Source organism: Podarcis bocagei, assembly GCF_964188305.1.
Source record: "Podarcis bocagei genome assembly, chromosome: 2".
In the NCBI taxonomy this organism is placed as follows: Eukaryota; Metazoa; Chordata; class Lepidosauria; order Squamata; family Lacertidae; genus Podarcis; species Podarcis bocagei.
In genome coordinates, this window is record NC_138126.1 from 79,939,412 (window position 1) to 79,961,837 (window position 22,426).

The 22,426-nt window shown below is 41.2% G+C and overlaps 1 long non-coding RNA gene across 3 annotated transcripts in view; it reads left to right on the top strand.

The window, feature by feature from the left end:
* The first annotated feature begins 9,664 nt into the window (after positions 1-9,664).
* LOC308578630 overlaps positions 9,665-22,426 on the top strand; it is a 47,938-nt gene continuing 35,176 nt past the window's right edge. For 2 of the 3 annotated variants that reach the window (XR_014004051.1, XR_014004052.1), the window contains exons 1-2: positions 9,665-9,975; positions 10,083-10,147. This is a non-coding gene — a long non-coding RNA (uncharacterized lncRNA). Of the gene's footprint in view, positions 9,976-10,082; positions 10,148-21,513; positions 22,046-22,426 lie in introns of those variants that run through there. The other variant, XR_014004053.1, reaches the window with a different exon arrangement.

Here is a 22,426-nt window from a genome sequence, read left to right on the forward strand (position 1 = left end):
TCGAGAGCAGATTTATTAGGTATTACTTATGCATTCTCCCCTTGCTCATGACTCAAATGCACAGACATTCTGAGGGCTTCTTCTCTTCTCTTCTCTTCTCTTCTCTTCTCTTCTCTTCTCTTCTCTTCTCTTCCACATTCACTATTACATTGTTTGGGGTAAACTTGGTCTGAGGACATATGACATGATGCAGCCACCCTGCTGAAGCTAAGCAGGTCTGGGCCTAGTTGGTGCTAGATGGAAGACAGCCTGAGAAACCCCATGGATGTTGCCCTGGGCTCCATGATGGAAGAACAACAGGGTATAATAAATGGGCAAGTGCTTATTGGGTTTTTAGAAGGTGCCTTCCTCACCTGCGCACCCAATGCAGGCAAACTGGTGGCGCTACTCTAAACCTGCGTCAGACACAAGATTCCTCCACTGAGATTTTAGAATACAGTGGTACCTCGGGTTAAGTACTTAATTCGTTCCAGAGGTCTGTACTTAACCTAAAACCGTTCTTAACCTGAAGCACCACTTTAGCTAATGGGGCCTCCTGCTACTGCCGTGCCGCCGGAGCACGATTTCTGTTCTCATCCTGAAGCAACATTCTTAACCTGAAGCACTATTTCTGGGTTAGCGGAGTCTGTAACCTGACGCGTATGTAACCCGAGGTACCACTGTATATGAATCAGTTTGATAACAAGTCAGATTATTAGAGCATCTATTCTAGCCCAATATTGACTTTCTTTGCTATAGAAAGAGCCAAAAAGGCTGTTAAGGTCCCGTTTTAATAAAAAATGGTCATGATCGAGACCCTTCTTTCTGTTTCACTATCACATTTAGTAAGTACTTAAGTAAGGTCCTGCTCAGTGACTGACCTAGGTCTCTGGAACTCTTTTCTGAGAGAGGTCTGGCTTTCCATATTTCCAATGATCTTCTGCCAGAAAGCAAATTTATTTTTTCTTTAGACAGACCTTTTGTCTTCTTTTAGCTATTGTAACTATGTTGCTGTCGCTTAAACGGTTGTTGCATTTGTTGGTTTTATTTATTTGTTTTGCCTGCCTTGTTTTTAAGCTTTGGTTCTTATTTTGCAGTGGACCTTGGACAAAATTTGATGGATATGTGGGGTACAAATTTAACACATACACATAAATTTTACAAAATTATTTAAAGTCTGGATTCCAATCTTGCCTCTTTAAGAACATCTATCCTTCTCATCCTTTCTTCTCCCTTGTTTATTGGCAATAAGACATTTAATTTATTTGACTGATATGCAATGCAACCCTGTGTTTGTTTACTCATAAGGAAATCCCATTGAATTCAATGGAGCTTATTTTCAAGAAAGTGTGCACAAAACTTCAACTGGTGACTCAGCTCAGCTGTCTGACCTCATGCTTCCTACCGACTGTTTCAGAATGTTGGTGCTGTTATAGTATTATTATTATTAGTTTGTGTGTGTACACACTTATAGTTCTCTTTCAAGGAAGCCAAGGCAATGTACGTGTGGTTCATTCATTGCATTGCACCAGGATTTCTGCTCAGCAAACAAGGAAATACGGCTGATACAAAAATAACAATTAAAATTACTGCCTCTTCTATTTAGAGATGATGTTGAAGCCAAAAAGGCTGTTAAAGTGTGATGCTTCATTATAAAAGTAAAAATGCGTAATTATCTGATTTTTCTCTGATCTTGTCTTGATACTTTATTCTTTCTGGATATAAATATAATTAGAGAGATAAATTGCCTGTGGTTTTCTTCCCTTCTTCCCTCCCTCTTCAACAACTCAGGACTCCAGAAGCATTTTCAAAGTTTAAATGTGCTCTGTTTTGCTTGCCGTATCCTTTCTGCTGTAGCTTGAAAGCTCTTGATCTAAACAGCTAATGTTCCGAAGCTTCTTTCTGCACAAGTGACAACTAGTTGGTACAGATCCATGTGATGGGCCTCATTCACAGCATTTCTGTGTTCAGATGATGTTGTCAAGTGCAGGGCCAGATTTAGGTTTGATGAGGCCCTAAGCTACTGAAGGTAATGAGGCCCTTTATACGTCCAGCTGTCCTTTGTCAACAACAAATTGTCGCTGTTTTTCATGTTGAATTTTTGCTATATGGTAATTTATGGACCTAATAGGTATCTAAAGCCATTTGCACATAACAAAATATGTATTTTATCCAAGTAATTTGTTTTTTTATCTTATATTTTGGAAATGTACATTCAGGTTTATTTCCTTTTATTTTGGGGGGGACCCCAAGAGAGTGGGGCCCTATGCTATAGCTTGTTTAGCTTATACGTAAATTCGGCACTGGTCAAGTGTAAATGGGCAAGGTCTGTAATAAACTGGGGTAGCAATATTGGCAATGTATACCCTCCTGTTCAGATTCAGCAAGTGGATGTGATGGGCTACAAAGTCAACTCCAAAACTAGTATGAAGAGTTTCACACAATTGCTTTCAACTTCCAGTGGAGTTACCATCACTTTCAATTTAACCAAGGAAGAAGCCAGACCTGAAATAAAGCACATCTGGATGGTGTACATGAAAACTTGGAGATGTGGGCAAACTACCGTAACATCCATTTAAAGAGCACTCTTCTAGCAAGCAGCGTTTCAGAGAAAAAACAATTCTTAATTTTTGAAATCCACACACATATTTACATGGCATTTCAGAATGGAGAACAACTAAAAATGTGCAGATCAATTCATTATTTCAACGGTTATCTGTTAGAAAAAGTTACGGGTAGCTTCAAGATCCATACCAAAAATCATCTCTGACCTGTGAATCCCCAAGTCAACATCTTGAAACCAAATGTCTGCCTCTGCAGAGACAGCCAAATGACAAGAACTTCCTCCTCCAGCTTCATTTAGCTATTCCTCACCATAGTCTTTTATGCTTGGGAATGGTAGATGACCTTAAAACGTATGGCTTCATGTGCCAATTCTGACCTGATTCCAATGGCTAGGTGGGAAATTGAATAAAATTTCTCAGGAGCTAAAATGCAGTTAACAATGTAGGTGTCAAAACCCATTTCCTATATAAGACAAATTCCAACAGGATCTCTTGGATATTACTTCAAAGCACTGAATCAACCATCATAGATAAGTGGAGGGTGATTGCGCCCCACAAGAAGTTCATTAAACATTTGACAAACACACCTCAAAGTCATCAAACAAGTGAGATCCCAGACAAAAGGAAGGTTAGTAATTAAAGTAAACCTATGCCCCTCAAGGATCTGTCATTGAACAGAGAACTCTTTTTTTTAAAAAAAGGGCTGTTGTTCAAAGCAAATAAGAGTAATGTTGCCCCCCCCCCAAAAAAAACAATAGTGCTCCCTTTGGTGGGGAGAGTCCAACACCTTTCACTGTGAGATTGCAATCTGTTCCCCTGCCGCCTCTGGCTGCCAGCACATATTGCACAGTGCTTGTTAAGGGAGGGGTCATGTTGTGCATCAAATTGTGAATGCCCCCTTCAAAGCAGCTTGCTACAGTGCAATACACCCCTTCTCTTGACAACCTTCAAGAGATGGGGAGCTTTCCAATCTGCATGTTGCTGCAGAGTGCCTCCTCAAACTGGCTGCTGGCAAAAGCGGCGGTGGGAGAAATGTGCCACGCATATTGGGGCCGATTGTCTCCTCCCAAGCGGCGCCAACCATTTGAAAGGAGGTGAACATTATTAAATGTTGGCCATTCTTCACATACAGCTCAAATAGGGATTGAAACGAAGTCTTCCTAAAGAAGACTAACCTTATGTTCTTCTAGCTAAGTGTTCTCCTGTAGAGAACTATCACTCGTCTTAAGTTAAACGCAGCCAAGGAGTGAGATAGGAGGGCTCTTAATTGTGCAGCGCAAGGCTATTCTCTATTTATTTATTTCTTTGATGTCAGTTTTCACATCCCACACACATGTAAATTCAAAGATTTACAATTAATTATCTCATGATTAAAATATAGACAATTAATCATACCAGGATTAGTACATCCATAGTTACAGCTTCATTTATGTTTATATTGATTCCATTGCAAAAGGAATGGCATTCGTCTCTCCATGTCGAAAAATCTCTTGTTGGTTGTATCCTTGTCTCACCAAACTGTTTGTAACTTGTGGTTTCATTTGCTCTTGTTATGTCCCATCTTATTTTCTTCTAGATGTCTGGTATAGAACAGAATATGTGGCACCTGCAACAAAATGTTGCAGCTTCAAGGGTTGTTCAGGATTCCAATCACTCTCATCTCTACAGTCAGCATTCCATGGGCACCGAGTGTGGTTAGAACCCTTTGGGATGTTTTGGAGGTCTCCCCACCATTGAGGGTTTTTATTTTTTATTTCTGCAGCAAATCCAGAGCAGTCAGCCACCTTCCCTCACCGCAGCCCTGCCCTACCCCATCCTGGTCTGAGCAAGCAGCAGCACCACCACAGCTGGAGGAGTGGAGCCTCAGCAGTACCCCACCTCATGTGTCATGTCTGGGCAAAAATTAGGTTTTCCCCAAGCCTGCTGCTATTTCTTAAGGTTCCATTTTGACTACATTATTGTGCCATGATGGCTACATCATGGCACCATTTTGATTACATTAGCACTAACAGCCTGAGCAATAAGAATAGAGCAAATGATGATGGATAGGATAGGATAGGATAGGATAGGATACCTTTGAGAACTAGTTCACGCATGCATGTACACCCTTGATTGTTCTATACTTTACTCCTGGTGGTAGCAGAACGTGTGATTTGGCTCCACTGAAAATCTTTGCATCTGCCATGGCATTAAAGTTCTGCCTGCTGTGTTAAATCTCTGATGGACCCTTCATATATATACAGCTTATATACATGCATTGATGCTGCCATCATGTACGAAGATCCATTTTTACCACTAACCTCCTCTCGCCACCTACAACCCCTTCGTGCGCAAATAGCTACAATCACAAGAGTGGCATATACAGGGGAGGGACTGGACTGGGCACACAATGTTCTTCTGTGTACAATCACATTGTTCCATAGAGTAAAAAAACAAAACACAACAGTGCAAGTTTTGAATCTTGCACATTGCATTCTTCATGCTTCAGCCGTTGCTTCCTAGCTTGGGGTAGGGGTGGGGGGTGGGGAGAGAAACAGATGTGTCTCACTAAAAAGAAAGGGGTGGGGTGGAAAACCTTCCCAACTTTCTGTGCACATGGACCTTTCATTTTATGAAAACAGTCAAGCTGCAACCACAAGATTTCACAGATAAGAGAAAAAATGTGGATTGTACTTAATTCAATATTATAAAGAAATACTCTTATGGGGAGACGGCAAGCTGAGCCAAAGCCAGACCAAGACTGCTGACTGATCTGAAAAATGTGAATATTTTTCACACTGGGACACCACATCTCATAATGCTCCATGTGTGCTATAGTATATAATTATGAAATGTTTGCATTAAGTAACTTGGGTGCCTAAATACAGATGTTCCTTATTGACATTAATTGGACATGACATATCTTTGGCCTGCTTTATAGCAGTCATCAAAGCATGCATTTCCATTTTGCCATATATATTCTAAAGGAGCTCTGTTCCATATCGACCTTATTAACAGTGAAAAACATTAGTGCCGCAGCTATCTGTCATATATTTCAGTTAAAAATGCAATTGGTTCACTTTGAAGAGGGTATTTGTTGGGAATTGACCGCAAACATTAATATTTGTTTCTCCCCCCCCCCCCATAAACTTTTCTTCTCTCTCTCTCTCTCTCTCTCTTTTACTAGGTATCTTGATGCTTATTATGGCTTAATTATTTTTACTGTTCACAATAAAAGAAACATGAAAGCATCATGTCTCCCTAACTGCAGAGAACTTCAATGGCATTTTGTTAAACATTTCAATAGTAATAGCTACCGGGTGATCTGGGCCTGGTTCATAAGTTGATCCTCTGGTCAAAAAAATTTTTCCCAATTCCCCACACCATTCCCAAGGATTGCCCAACTCCCAGGACCAGGTTTTTGATGGTTACAATGGGCTGCTAGGGGAAAGGAGAGACAGAAACCCCCATGCTACATCCTTGAATTTGATTCCATTTGCAAAAGAAAAGTTAGGACCTAAGGCTATGAGTTGGGTCTAGTTGCATCTAGTTCCCATTGAAATCCATGGGGCTTAAGTGATGACTGACTTTTCCCATTGATGTCAATGGGATTCATGATCAACTGACTCAGAGCACAGAATAAGTTGCATTGACTTCAGTGAGGTCTTTTCTAGGTCTATTTCCCCAGGTATAGGATTGCAGTCTTAGGGCAGGAGTCTCTCTAGTGGACTTCTGTGCATGGACTTCTGCTAGTGCAAAAAGGTTTTCCTCACCTCCTCTGGTTGTGAGATCTGAAATTGCCTTGGGGAGGGGGAGCATGAGAGAACCCCCAGAACAGTGTGCTGGTGGGAGGAGCTCCATCTGGCAAGTGGAAAAAACTTGCCATAGTGCTATGCTGAATGCCACCCAGTCTGTATCCAATCCAACTCTACATTTTCATTTTAGAATTACACTGGCATAATGCAAAATGCCATTTTTTGCAAAGTCACGCAGAGCTGTTATGATATGTTAGCTTCTATGGCAATCTAGTCAACCCAGCTACAAACCTGGTCAATCAGTTCATTTAACATTAAACTGAGGCAGCCGCTTTGGATGAATCCAGTTCAAAAGCACAAGTAGTGGTGAAACTGAGATCTGGAAATAAAGTGCAGTGGCTCAGAAGGCAGGGATTTTTCAGTGGTGGCACCATGTTTATGCAACTCCCAGTGCAGATCTGGATGTACTCCATAATATAATACTATTTATTTTCACAGGTCTCCAAGGTCTAGCAGGAGTGGCCCTATTTATCTAAGTGCATCACTGATTGCCATATGCTACTGTTATTTTATTGCAAAAAAATGGCTTTAATTTCACTTTGTGGAATGCAACAACCCTATTTTCATCAGAGAAATATTGGAAGGTATGGAATATCACAGCACCCAAAATGGCTTCCATGCTCTCATGGGAAAAAATGGGATGCCTCGTTTTTGGGAGGACATCCCGGGGTATGTTATTGTAAAGATTATAGTTAAATAATGCATGGGAAGCACTTTGGACACTTGAAAGCACTATATACATGTTAAGTATTATTATTAACTTTACAAGTCACAGAGCTGCTTCGTAGACGGTGCCTACCTTGATGTGCTTTATTTTATTAAACCAAATAACTTATATTTCATATACTTTTATAGTGCATGCAGCAAAGCAATGAAGCACCTATTCAATCAGCTAGGTAGGTGTTTAATACATGCATTCCTTGCCTTCTGCCTAACTAAGCTCCTCAAAGCGACTTAGCAAAGTGTGCCTGTTGCTCTTACATTAATTAACCTGGTCTGCTTTGCTGCTCTTCAGGAGCCTCAGGGGGGCTGGCTGTTCATCAGGCAGTCAGCGATGACTCTGCCCTCCTGACGCCCCTAGAAAACGGCAAAAGCCAGGCAGCTACCTGCTGTCCCTTCATCAGCAGCTTTGAAACGGCAGGCCCTGGGGATCAGTGAGCAGCTTTCCAGCGCCTGCTGCGAATGAGGCAAACTTGAAGTAATTGAGAAGGGTTGCAATCCAGACACATTCTTTGAGCAGATCCAAAGGGCTGCACATACCAAATTCTACGTCTGCTCTTTTCTATTTTATTTTATTCAGATAAACGTAACCCTCTTTGCAGTACAGAGGGTTCCAAATGTCTAATAAAAATAACCCTTAAGTTGCATTTGACCTCCGCTATTCCATATTTCATACTGCTTTTTTTTTTAAAAAAAAACTCCTAATATTTTTCAAAGGGCTTTGCTATCCACAGGGCGGTGGGGTGGGGTGGGGGCTTGGGGGAGCGAGCTGCTGCTGTTCAAATGAAAAAAGGTCAAAACACCCGGCTGGGTGTGTGTGTGTGAAACGGAGTCACCCGCTTCCCTGAAATGTGGCAACAATTTATATATCTAAAAAGTTTATTTTTACAATGTTCTTGGTGGAGGAGAATCATCTGGAGGACGTTTTTAAAACAAATCCTAATTTTGAAAGCGTAAGAATCTTTGGGGATGAAATATGGATGTACCCATTTGTTCCAAAACTGTTTCTCCCTCCCGCATGTTTAATAAATGGCAAGATATTGTGGCTTGGTGTTTTCAGACTCAGGCTTGCGTGATGTGCCCTTGAGGGCATCGGTTCAAATCCTTCTGCTGTGATAAGGGGGAGCTGATGGTTGGGAGTAAGGGGAGGGGCTATAGCTCAGAGGAGGAACAAATGTGTTGCATGCAGAAGGTCCTGGGTTTAATTTTAATTTTCAGTTTAAAAGAGTCTCGGGTAGTAAGACTAGCAGCTATGACTTCCTGATGCCTTGACAGTCAGAGCACCTATATACTGAGACCAACAGACCAGTGGACTGACTCAAAGTAGGCCAATTTCTGCTGGACATAGAATAAGAGCCTGTTCAGTGTAGTGGTTAGAGTGTTGGACTAGGACCTGGGAGACCAGGGTTCTAATCTCCACTCAGCTATGACACTCAGTGGGTGACCTTCAGCCAGAACTTTCCCCTCAGCCTAGCAAACCTCACTGAATTATTGTGAGGATAAAATGAGGAGGCAGAAAACCATGCATGGTACGTTGAGCTCCTTGGAGGAAAGGTAGGATAGAGATGTAATAATAATAATAATAACAATAACAACAACATTTGGCATTAAGGTGGAAATGAACAGGTTACCTGCAAAGGAGGAAGAAAAATCTCCACAATCTGCCTTATTTTCTCCTCAGAAAGATATCCAGGAATTGCTTGCAGCTCCCTCTTCCTAAACTTGCCTGGATAAGAAAACTGGCTCCAAGTATTCAGTCTCGGGCTTTGTAGATGTTTCTTCATCAATTCATCTTCACAGTGAACATTTCCACAGCCGTACCAAAGGAAGGTTATTCAGCAAGGTTATTTGATAATCTCCCAGGCGATATTTGCAACAATTCTCCTGGATGCATTCTTTCCCCTCCTCAATAGATCTCCTGGGAGAAAAGAGTGTGTCCAGATAAGCTTGATGGTAATGGAGTCGAACAATGTCCCTGAGGTCATGATAATAATAATAATAATAATAATAATAATAATAATAATAATAATAATAATTTTTAAAAAGCTGTGGCTTTGGAGTCCAAAATCTGCTTCCTTGAATAAATAAGCTGCCTTTGCCCATCTGAGAATGAATTTTGCCAGGGAAATTTCTACAGTTTAAGCATATCTACCTTCTCTTCTGAACACAGTATTTGGTTTAGCTCCGCTTTAACATCCTGTTTCGCCTCGAAACAAACACTACTGTGTTGGCTCAGGCCTTCTCTCCCCGTCCAACAGTGAAGGCGGCAGGATGGGAACGGCTTTTGTTTTGGAAAGTCATGCTTTCACAGTACGTTGGGAAAGCAGCCCAAGAGCAAGCGATCCATTGGATCCCACAAAAACAACGGCAGTGTAATTCAATTCCATAATGCCGCGAGTTGTCTCTGTATCCCCTTAACAGACTTGGCAGAATGAGGACAATACCACAAGGGCCTCCAGGTCACTATCTGTGTGAATCATAAAGGATTATGCCAAAACCTTGTCTAAAGAATAAGTCTTGGAAAAAATTACTCAAGAGTTCCAGATGTTAAAATATCTGGGTGTGTTTGCTTTGTGTGTCAGTTCTCTGAGGTTTTTTAAGGTGAAATGCATTTAAATAATGGGAAGATAGGAAGCTGGCCTCATTTAACGAATTCTCCTGTTTGTTGATACTTTATTTGAGTGAATACAGCCTTAGCATATTTCTGGAGTATGATGTTGTAACTTGTAACGAAGAGCAGCAGCGTCTTCAAATATACTCGTTGGCTTTCAGAGAAAGTGAGAAGTGCAGTGACATAATACCACAGACTGAAATACAAACTAAGCCCACATGTGCAAATGCACAGTGGCTACGAATACATCTCCCAAGGGCGAAGCAGGACTTTTCCTCCTGGCACTTGTAAGAAACAAATCCGAGCGGTGAGGGAAGGGGAAGAAGGAGAGATGAGATCGTCCTTGTTCCTGCTTGCTTAGAGATGGGTGGATCTGTCAGTTTCAGTTTCTCATTGTTTCTATCTTCATTTTAGTTGTCCACATTTCCACAGAAGTTTGCTGATTTTTGAAGAAGTCCTTGTGAAAATTCACCAGCATTGTAAGTGTGAATTTGTTCTAATATGTATGCATTTTCACTAATGTATGCATTTGTTTGGTTTTTTTGTTTTTTTGCACACACCACATGGCTAGAGAACTACAAAATTCAGATAAGTGTGGATTTTGAAAGATAGCTTTGTTTTGGTTCGTGAGATGTTTTGGAAAGTGCAAAATATGAAAATTTACCTTTACATGGGAAATAAATACACCCCCGCCCTATTTCTACTCTTGTTGAGGTATATAAACTGACACCACTGGTATTCCCAGATGGGTTAATTGTTTTGAGAGGGAAGCGAGCAGAGGTAGGTGCTTTGTTAAGATCATATGTGCTTAGAAAACAATTATTTGCAGTTTTTTTGGGGGGAACAACTCAGATCAATTCCAAGTCAAAAGGCGACAAGCTCACCCACCCAGAATTCAAAGCTGCCATTCTTGATGAGGCACGTGCAACTAAATGAGAGCACAAAATAATCTTAAATTTAACAATGGTAATCCAAGTGGGCCATTCCAAGAAATGAGAATGAGAATGGACTGATGTGATGTGCACGACCATGCTATGATCAATCTTTCCTTTTTTTTAAATTGCTTTTAGTCAAAATAAAATTTTTTGATTTGTTAACAAAAAGTTGCAAACAAAGCAAAAAGAAAGGAAATAAAAAATAAAAAATGTAAGCCATAAAGCATTACAGGACAAAAGTACAAAGATGTGGCATTCCACTTTCCTTCTCTTGTTTGGTTTTAGAAAAAAGTAAAAAGTGCTTTAATACAGAAATGCACATAATATTGTATATTGTCAAGCACATCTATATATAGAGAGAACACAGAAATCTGCAGAACATTGTGGAACACATTTAAGTGTGAATAACCAGTATGAATGGTGTCCCACCAAGTTGACTTGCAATGTAAACAAAGGGATAAGTCAGAAATCAACTGATGTTACTTTTTAGGATTTTGAAATAATCACATTGATATACTATGAATGCTTCTTAATAATGAAAACTCCAGGTGAAAAGTAATGAGTGTTACAAAAACTGACAAAATCTGGCATTTTCTGAATGAGATATAGCTCCAGTTCAAACCCAGATTATTGATTCAAAAATCGTAAAATACCATATGTTGGCACTCATTTGCCTTGGGAGACAATGGAAGAATTTGCCACTGGGGGTGAAGTCAAACCATTGGTGAGTTACAGTGTCTGCTGCAGCTGTAGAGACCAATATGGGAGAGACATGTTTTATTACAGGTAGGGCAGGTGAAGGCATCTGGTTTTGCTGCTACAGGTGCACCATCAGGGCATTTTTCAAGCTGGAACTCACTGGAACTCAGTTCTGGCACCTCTCAGGCAGGCACTATTTCTACTGTAAGAGAACAAGGGAGGTGGCCTTGGTCACTGCTGTGGATACATGACCTGCTGTCTGTCTCCAGGCACTGTGTTCATCTGCAAGGTTTCCCACATGGCAAGGCTAATGTTGCCAGCCTTCATGTTACATTTGCAGACATCTTATTGATAAGTAGGAAATGTATATTCCGTGCTGCAATGGGCATATCCATAGACTTCCAGCTTTTCTGTTTATGACCTCGTTGCATTCTTTTTGCATCCCTGCTCCAGAGGGACATGGTGATATCACAGCACTACACGAATACAGTGCCTTCCCTGTACTCACACATTTGTCAGAAGACCCAGTGGTGCCTCTGAACCGGGACTGCATTATTTACCCACCCACAAGATCTAAGTGCATGTTCAGACCCGGGGAGCAAATCCTCTCCATCTGGAACCACAGAATTTGGTACATATTCTGTTTGGGGAGATGTATGGAGGCATCCCCAGTCACACAGACCCCTTCAATTAATATGCTATGCCTTCTGCTATAAGGAAGTATCATGCCCTGTTCACCTTGCTTGATTTTGTCCAAAAAGGAAATTTACCTAAGTATAGTCTAGATTGGGGGTGCCAAAGAACAGGAAAAACAATGTACATGAATTATGAGCAAGATAAACTAGACCTACTGCTTTGAGAATGAATCAATATTGTAATTAAAACATCAAAGGCAGTTCAAATAAATCTGAGCTCTGTTTAGAAAGCAGATGCCAGGAACATCTTTTCCATTTTCGTGGTGTTCTCAGTTTGCTTTGTACACACCCATCACAGAGTGTCAATGCCCTGAAATTACCCAGTGTAAAGAGGGTATAGTGCATTTTGCTGCTGCTACCACTGCCATCGCCACCCAAAGCCGGCTTTGTTTCAAGTGTCTCATAAAACACAGAAGAAAAGAAACATGATAAATTAGGCATCCTTCCCAAGTGGATGTTTTTCTATCCAAATTCAACCCCTAAAGGAATGTTACGCATAGATAAACAAAGGAAGAGAAAGGGTGGGGATATGTTAGAATGTAACAGATCGCAAATTGCAAGCTATAAATGAAATCAAGTCACAACAACTTTGCCATTAACCATTTCCATATTTGGTGTGCTCTACAGTATCCAAATTTACCTTGTGGGTGAATCTACGGCTGTTGCAGCAGAATTTATCCAAGGTCTACCATTCACTTATTGTATCAAAAGTTGATTGCAAACTCAAGATGAGGTTGATGTGAATAGCCAACACAAGGGTGGGATGAATGACCAGCAAAAAATAAATAAATTGCTGGATCATTAGGAAGCTCAAGAATGTCTTTTCTGATAAAAAGGGAAGTATGCTTTGTCATAAATAGCTGCAAAGTGCTCTGTGTCCAAATCACAACTCAGAAAGAAAACAGGAGCAAATTGTTTTATAGCCCTTCCCAAGGCAACCCACCAAGTGGCAGATGCCAGGAGGTGAGGACTGGTGGAAAGTTGTTGGACAGAGCTCTGTGTGCTCTGAGACCTGCCTTAGCATCAACTCGTGTACTTTCCTTGGGTGCAATGTAGGATGCTGAAGTAAGAGTTACCTCACAGTCCTGTTGGGTCTTGTCTTGTGCACAGAATGCAAGCAGGCTCCATATTTCCAGGCAGCAAAATTATCATTGGCCAGCCCTGCAGGTGTCTATATGTTACTTTCCCACAAAAGTTGACAGATAGCTGCCGGAGAATTTGGCCCTAATTCACACAATCCACAACACAATTGAGCTCAAGCCATGTGTTGTTTTTTTATCACTGTATTCCCTCAAAGTCAACAGAACAAAGAAATAGAATTATCAGCAGCCATAATTGCAACAACAACAACAACAACGTTATACTCCATATATTATTATGTAGAAGTGTTAACAACAACAAAAAGTGCTGCTTAGAATATTTGAAAAGAAAAACAAACCTTTGCTGAGGCTGAACATATCTGATTAGGTGTTTTGTTTTTTTCATATTTCGGAGCCAACCACTGCTCTTATATTGCTAGATGGACCCGGCAAATGAGTCCACGTTTCCTGGAGATGAATCAATGTAACTGCACACATTTGTAAATGAGGTCATGGCAGTCACCCAGAGACAGCAACATGCTTGGAATCTGAAATGAAGGATTCTAATGCTCAGGAAGTAGAAGAGGCAGCCCCCAAAGGTGTCTGCAGACAAGCTCTCTTCACGATGCTAGCTTGTGCCTGACTTGATCAAATTATTTTTCGGGGTGGGGGGAGTTGTGAATGATTTGCTGTAAACTAGCAGGTTCCTAGAGGTCATGAACACAACGAGGAGTGAGGGTGGAGGATACACTGCAGCCATCAACCACAAGCAGCTGTTCCAGCAATGCCGGCTAAGCCAAAGACTTGTAATGAAGCTTTCGGGGAATGTCTGCAATGTCTTAGCTTGGCCCATATAAATGATGGCTGTCCATGAATGTTGCATAGAATTGCCAGTAATTAGACCATCCCTGGTAGGCCACCAACATCATTAATGCCTGTTATGATTGTTTTATAAGTCTGAGGAGACAAATGCATTCCTGCATGACTTTAATGCTGCTGGAAGGGCTGAGCTCATAGCTTGGACTACAACAGCTATGAAGAAGATTGTCTATCTGAGGAAGATGTTTCTCTAGAGCCACATCTCCCTTCTTGCCCTTTCACGGTTGCATTATCCCTCCGAACCCAGCATCTTTTGAAATCAGCTCACTAATATCTTATCTTTAATAGCCTTCTAAAAACAGACCAAAGGGGACTTTGCAAAGTCAAGACAGCAGTCATCACTTCATGTTTAAATGGCCAGCTCACTTGGCCCTCCTTAAAGGACGCAGAGTGCACAGCTCACAAGTCTGTGCGCCTTCTCAGAAACCTATCGCGCAACATGTAAAAATAAGAAGGTGTCTGCAAAATGAGAAGTGCTTCTTTGCTCAGACGTTACTGAATGTCTCCCTGGCATCTATTTTCAGCTTGGGGAAGCAAGTTAACAACATCCAATATTTGTGCTTAGGTCACAAAGGCAGGGTCAGCCTGGTCATTGGGAAGAACAAGGCAGCCATCTCCAGACGCAGATTCGGATGCCATGAAAGTGCAGCCAAGAGGAAGTTCCTTAATGTAGCATTAAAAGGTTCAATAAGCTGGAGTTAATTCCCACTGATTTTAAAGGGCAAGTGCTATTAGAAGTCCTTGACTTTGACAAGATTGTGCTTGGGTGTTTTGGCAAAAGGGGAAATTAATTAGGAATGTGTGAGCCTGTCAATTTCAGATTCCTTCATTTTCCCATTGTTAGGTTCAGATCATCACATTTCCATTCCACATCAGCATGTTTTATTTACTTATTTTAAATTCCTCATGAAAATTCATCAGCATTTTAGTGAACATTTCTCTAAATCAGTGGTTCCCAACCCCCCCCCCCTCCGATCCCTTGAAAACTGCTGACGGTCTTGGCAGACCACTTAATGAAATATATATTTTTGCCCATTGTGAGAATTGTAAGCTGATATATGGTTTTTAATTGTATTTTAATTGTTTCCTTTATTTATTTTATTGTATTGTATTACAATTTGCATCCCATAAAAATTCAAGTTATAATGCAATAAAATACAATAAAACAAAAGAAGCAATAAAAATACAATTTAAAATTTGGAAAAAATCAGGTTCTGTGACAGCATAGAAAAGGAGTTTTTAAAAGAAAAATGAATATGTCATGTGCCAAACCCATGACATTTTTGTCATTTTGCTTTTATATGGCATAATAAATACAAAATTTACTGTTGCAAACCCCCCAAACATTGTTATAACACTTTGGATGATTTATAAAAATTGCCTGCTAATAAAACAGATTCAAGGGTGGCTATTTTCTTCTTCCAAGAATGAAGAAGAGAGCATAACTCTTTCTTATGTCCTTGCCTCTCCTTGGACAATAGTGTAAAAATAAAAAAAATGCCCTAAACTCCAAAAACAGGATAGTGTGTCTTTTTGTACTCTGTGAAGTATCATGGACATTGATGGTGCTATGTAAATAATGAGGACACTTTGTGTAAGTAGCAATTTGCCTCCTGCCAAAGACAAACAAGCCAGGCATAGAATCAACGGGATGCTTGGACCAACCAGTAGTTTAAGGACATTATGTGAGCTTTCAGGCTGCATAGACTGTTTCTTCAGACAAAAAACCCAATGTTCATAGTACAAAAGGTGGAGTGAAAGCACTTACATGCTCAGTTTGGTTTAGACAAAGAGCAGGAATAACTGCTTAATTAGGTTTCTCCATGGCCAAAAGTGTTGACGTCTTTCTGGTTCTCACACTGTAGAGCTGGAAGGATGCCCATGCAACACAATGGAGGAAAGGCATTAATCTACTTGTAAAGCTGACTAGATTTTGGGCCAGCACAGCAAGCTTTGCAGCGGTAGATGATAGGAAGAAGAAATGGCCAAATACACACCACCACAACAGTCCCCCTCCCAGTCCTATTCTCTGTGGAATTTTCCATCATTTTATTTGAGTGAATCGCTTCTTCTTACTGAAAGTTTCCTTGCTTTATTTTAAGTATGAGCTACTTCTTTCTCTGTTTTCAGAGGGAAGATAATATCATCTCATTGATTCTTTGTCTCTGCTTCTGTTGACCCTGCCAGAGAGATGCCAACAATTGGGATGGTTGGATGGTTAGTTATTTGCTATTACGTAGCTCAGCCACCAGATGTCTCTATTCTTTATTGTATGTAAAACTAGAGGACTAAGCTCTCCTGAGATAGTTGGCAAGGGTTGTAAGGGAAAGGGGAGCTCTGCCAATTTCTTCTTCTTCATCATCATCATCATCATCATCATGCTTGTAATACAAAGGGTTGAGCAAATGCTTACATTCTATATCGATATAGGCAAAGAGCAGGAATAAAAAGGTAAAGGGACGCCTGACCATTAGGTCCAGTCATGGCCAACTCTGGGGTTGCGGTGCTCATCTCGCTTTATTGGCTGAGGGAGCCGGCATACAGCTTCCGGGTCATGTGGCCAGCATGACTAAGCCACTTCTGGCGAACCAGAGCAGCGCACGGAAATGCTGTTTACCTTCCTGCTGGAGCGGTACCCATTTATCTACTTGCACTTTGACCTTTTCGAATTGCTAGGTTGGCAGGAGCAGGGACTGAGCAATGGGAGCTCACCCCGTCATGGTGATTTGAACCGCCGACCTTCTGATCAGCAAGTCCTAGGCTCTGTGGTTTAACCCACAGTGCCACCCGCATCCCTAAGAGCAGGAATGTGTGGTATTTAATCAAATTCAGTGCCATGGAAGTGTGTGTGTGTTTGGAGATGTTCCAAAATACATTAAGAAAACTTTTTATAGCATGGAAAGCTAATCTGGTGCCCTCCAGATGATTTTGGACTACAGCACTCCTCAGTGTCAGCTAGCATGGTCAAAGGCCAGGGGTGATGGGTGTTGCAGTCCAGCAACATAAGACAAGAAGAGCCTGCTGGATCAGGCCTTCAGCCCATCTGGTCCAGCATCTTGTTCTCACAGGAACCAACCAGATGCCTGTGGAAAACCCACAAGCAGGACCAGAGGCATACCAAGGCTCCCTTGCGCCCTTGGCAAGGAGATAGATCAGTGGCCCTGTCTCATCCTTTGCATCCCTGGCAAGGTATGTTGTTGTTGCTTAGTCGTTTAATCGTGTCCGACTCTTCGTGACCCCATGGACCAGAGCACGCCAGGCACTCCTGTCTTCCACTGCCTCCCACAGTTTGATCAAACTCATGCTGGTAGCTTCGAGAACACCATCCAACCATCTCATTCTCTGTCGTCCCCTTCTCCTTGTGCCCTCCATCTTTCCCAACATCAGGGTCTTTTCCAGGGAGTCTTCTCTTCTCATGAGGTGGCCAAAGTATTGGAGCCTCCGCTTCACAATCTGTCCTTCCAGTGAGCACTCAGGGCTGGTTTCCTTAAGAATGGATAGGTTTGATCTTCTTGCAGTCCATGGGACTCTCAAGAGTCTCCTCCAGCACCATAATTCAAAAGCATCAATTCTTCGGCGATCAACCTTCTTTATGGTCCAGCTCTCACTTCCATATATCACTACCGGGAAAACCATAGCTTAAACTACACAGACCTTTGTTGGCAAGGTGATGTCTCTGCTTTTTAAGATGCTGTCTAGGTTTGTCATTGCTTTTCTCCCAAGAAGCAGGTGTCTTTTAATTTTGTGACTGCTGTCACCATCTGCAGTGATCATGGAGCCCAAGAAAGTAAAATCTCTCACTGCCTCCATTAAGCACCACCAAAGCTGGAAGAGTCCATGGGCCAGAATCTCAAAAAGTTTGCTTTTCGGCACCTTTCTCACTTCACCAATGACTTCCTGCTCCAATGACTTCCTCTGTGGCCATGGGGTCGGGACTGCTCTGCTCCATCTCTCCTCATTCTCCTCCTTCATCTGTCTGCTTGCCTGCCTGCCTGCCTCCCTCCCTTCCTCCACTCACTGCTTTTTTCTGCCAAGGAACCCAGAGGAGCCTGCACACCCTGCCTGCCCTCACAGAACAATGGAGAAGCAGCCCAGGGTGTGTCCGGAGGAGCAGAAGGGCTCTTAGCCTGGGGGTGCCATATGTCTGGACATTATCAGGATTTCAGTTCAATTGGCCCTTAAAAAAAAAGCTGAACAATTTTGGTGGTTTCCTTAATAAAAAAAAAGCTGAACAATATTGGGGTCTTCTTAAAGAAAGCTTGACAACTTTCAGGGTGTCCTGGTATTTACTTTTTGAAGTATGGCAACCATATCTTAGCCAACCCCTAGGTATGCCCTTGAGCAGGACCTAAGCAGAAGACCACTCTCCCCATCTGCCGTTTCCAGCAAGTGGTACTCAAAAACATTTCTGCTGATGATCATGGAAGCAGAGCGTACCCATCATGGCCAGTTGCCATGAAATGGAAGTACTATATTGGCTGTCCTCTGTTGTATAGAATCAATGAACAAGGATAGTCCTAAAGGCCAACTATCTATTGGACCCCATTGATTAATTTACAAAATCTACCATTAAGCTCTTTAGATATCTCATCCTACTATTCTCACATAAGAAGGATTCCTTTAAAATAGGAGCCACAGCTTGAGATAATAGGCATTTGTCCACCTCCTCAAGTCCTTATAATTTAAGAACTGTGTTTTATACTATTGTGTTGATCTCCCAGAGTTGATCACATTTTCTTGTTTTCATGCAAAGCAGCATAAATCATACTTGACAATTAGATACTACAAAACTAACAGCATAATTCTATGCCTACTCAGAAGTAAGTCCTATTGAATTTGATGGGGTTTACTCACAGGTAAATGGGAGATTAGGATTGCAGTCCTACAGTGCTGCTAATACAATAGAATTACTGAAAATAAAGTATCAGATTTTTCAAAGAAATGTAGAACATGCATCCAATTTAGGCATGAACTCACATTAAGAGTTAAAGTAAGTGGAAACAGAATATTTCTTTTGTTTCAGTATTACCACCATAAAGCAGCAGCGGTCTAGTATGGGCTAGATGTATTTGAAGAAATGGCATTTTGTTATTTGGACGCCCCTTTAATGTACTTTGTAAACAACTGTATTTCCAGACTGATTATGGTTGAAATGCTGCAAGTTCATTTGACCTCCAGAGTTAAGTACATCCTTGGGCTACCACTTAACACAACACTTTGGGAATGTAAAGTCTTAGGGTGCCTTTGGCCTTTCTACCAGTTTCTTAATCTGCTTACAAGATCTCCTTGCACTTTGACCCTTTGGAAAAACGTTTGCTCCATGTAAATGGTGAGACTCTTAAACTATTGTGTGGGAGCAATTATCAAGGCCTTAGAGATCTTGCAGGCAGGCTGTCTATATACCAGAGTTAAAGGGATGATGTGGTGGAGATGAGAGGAGAGAGAGAAACGTTTTTACTCAGATAACATTTTTTTTTTACATACAGTATAAGCATTGTGCATGCTCAGCTTCACAAGCTACAGCATGGACCCTTGCCCCCAGGAGATTACAAACCACATTTTGACAGTGGGAGGGGCAATAGAGGAAAGACTAGGGCAGGTGAGACAAAGGAAGCAAAGAAGAAAGCAAAAAGGATTTGGTGAAAAAGAGTTGCTGCAGACAGCATGGAAAGGTTCACTGATAGAGGGGCCACTTATACATTGCCCCCCACCCCCAAAAGGGACTGCATCACCAAAAAAAGAGCACTAAAGGTGGTGTAGATTTGCATAACCTTGTTGTTTAGTTATTTAGTCATGTCCGACTCTTCATGACCCCATGGACCCGAGCACACCAGGCACTTGTGTCTTCCACTGCCTCTCGCAGTTTGGTCAAACTCATGCCGGTAGCTTCAAAAACTGCATAACCTTAGCATGTGCTAATTTATATGCATCAATTCAAATGTATAATTAATTCTATAATTTAAACAATTATAACAATAAATCATTATTAACCACCTCCTACTGGTTGTATAAGGGACACAGGTGGTGCTGTGGTCTAAACCACTGAGCCTCTTGGGTTTGCCAATCGGAAGCCGCGGAAGCTGTTCCGGACATTCGAGTTCCAACAAACATTCGCAAACCAGAACACTCTCTTCTGGGTTTGTGGTGTTCGGGAGCAAAAACGTTTGAGTCGCAAGGCATTCAGGATCCAAGGTTTGACTGTATATGCTGCAATGTATTTTGCTGATTGTTTCACATCTTTATACTGATAGGTTTAAACAAAATAAAAAAATTCCTTCCAGTAGGACCTTAAAGACTGTGTGTATCTGAAGAAGTGTGCATGCACACGAAAGCTCATACCAAGAACTAACTTAGTTGGTCTTTAAGGTGCTACTGGAAGGAATTTTTTTATTTTGACTATGGCAGACCAACACGGCTACCTATCTGTAATAGGTTTAAACAAGTTAACTGTCTCTGTTAGGATTTTATCAAGAAAAAACCCAACACTTTAAAGCACAGAAATAACCCTGTTGCAGATGTAGCATTCATGTCAAATGTGTTAAACTGACATAGAATATTGAATGTGTTTTGTTTGGAGAAATTAAGAGAATGGTGTTTGTTAGTGACAACAGAGGATGTGACTGCCTCTTTTGAGAGTAGAATTTCCTTGTATCTTCAAACAGATTTACTTTAGTTTCTGCATCTACGGATATATTAGAGCCACACCTAGAAACCTGCTACCAGAAGGATGCAGACAAATTAGAACAAGAGCTGGATAAATTATTAAACTGTTCAAAGGATGGTTTATGAGGAACTATGAAAAGAACAAAAAGCCCCCAAAACATTTAATTTGACTCATCTGGGTGAGCAAAAGATGTATAGGACTAATCCTATCATAAATCTCTGTGGGTTGGGGAAGGGAAGCTGATTTTAGGGTACGTGAGCTCTTTATTGTCCCACTCTATTGAATAGCCTGGGAGAAGGCAGCTTTTTCTGCCCACATACACTCTCTTTAAATTCCCTTTTAAAAAAATCTTGCTTCTCATTTTTCACATCATTTTCTAGTGCTCATGATTATGGAGGCAAAGTTGAAAGCATGATGGCATTCTAATCTAAAAGACTCAAAAGCAAGAGGCCAAAAATTAAAAAGCACAGATTTACTACTGCTTTCGAAGTTCAGCTCATAATGCTAAGAAGTTGTCTCTGTATTTTAAACATTTGCGATTCATACATACAGACTCTTGCTTGCTTCAGCTCCCTGGGAAAAACTGGGGACCTGACACACTAATCAGCATCCTTTGAATTGTTTCTGTGAAATGCAGTGGTGATGCTAAAGGTGATTCGGAATGAGATACACATAGAAAGGCATCACCAAAGTATCTCCCTCTCTCCACAGTAGTGACCAGAGGGGGAATGACCACTGGGAGGAGTGCAGAAATAAGGAACACAATGGTACACCAGCATCAGCACAACCAGATGCCTTCATCTGCCCCAGCTGCAGCAAAGCATGTCTCTCCTGTATTGGTCTCTGTATCTCTCTTGTACCCTTTTTATATCTCAGCATCTGCTTTGTACGCAGGAAGTCACAGCTTCATCTGTGGCATCTCTAGGTAGGTCTGAGAAAGGCCTCTCTGCACCTGAAATCTTGAGTTGTTCCTACTAGTCAGAGCCATAGACAATACATAGCTAGATGGACCACTGTTCTGATTTGGGGTAAGTTAGCTTTCTATGTTCCCATTAAAATGATAAATAAAATAACACACAATTGCTTTCCCTGCAGTTGGGACCTAGTTGTCTTTCCCAGTTCTTTTGAATGTTAATTATCAAACAAGAACAAACAGCCAGATATAAATGGGGGGAGGGGTTGGGTTAACATCAACAACAGCAAAGATTTACTGCAAACAAATTCAGAAAGTGCATATACTCTTAAGGCTGTCAATCATTATAATCAGAAAAGTGGTCCACAAATTTCAGTCTGCAAACACTGACACCTGTTTTTCTACCCTGCTAGACTCTGCCTGGATTCAAAGTACCCAATTCTGATCAGCCCTCAACTATTAATTACAAGCAGAGGTTGCCAGAGCCCTGGCGATAAGCTATACTTATCCAGCTCTTCCTCATCTAACACCTGTTAGTTCTTGCTCATAGCGAAGAGTTTAGGGCAGATTCATAGGAAGGCATTACAACAGTAGTCTGCCCTGGGATGGAAAAAAATAACTCCCCAGAATGGTTGTGCTTGAAATATTTTATTAAACTTGGCAGTATGTGATTTTCAGGATAAGAAAACAAAGATCACATGCTTCTCTAAGGGGGGCCTCATTTGAAATCTTTTTCACCTCCTTCCCTTTTTAAATATGGGCTTGTGGCACTTTGCTGCATATGAATGAGAGGCCCTAATGAATAGTAACCTGAAATTGAGGGATTTTCGATATTGAAGGAAATTAACCTTGTTTAAAGGAAATGAGCATTCAGAGACTGAGTGGAAAGCTATA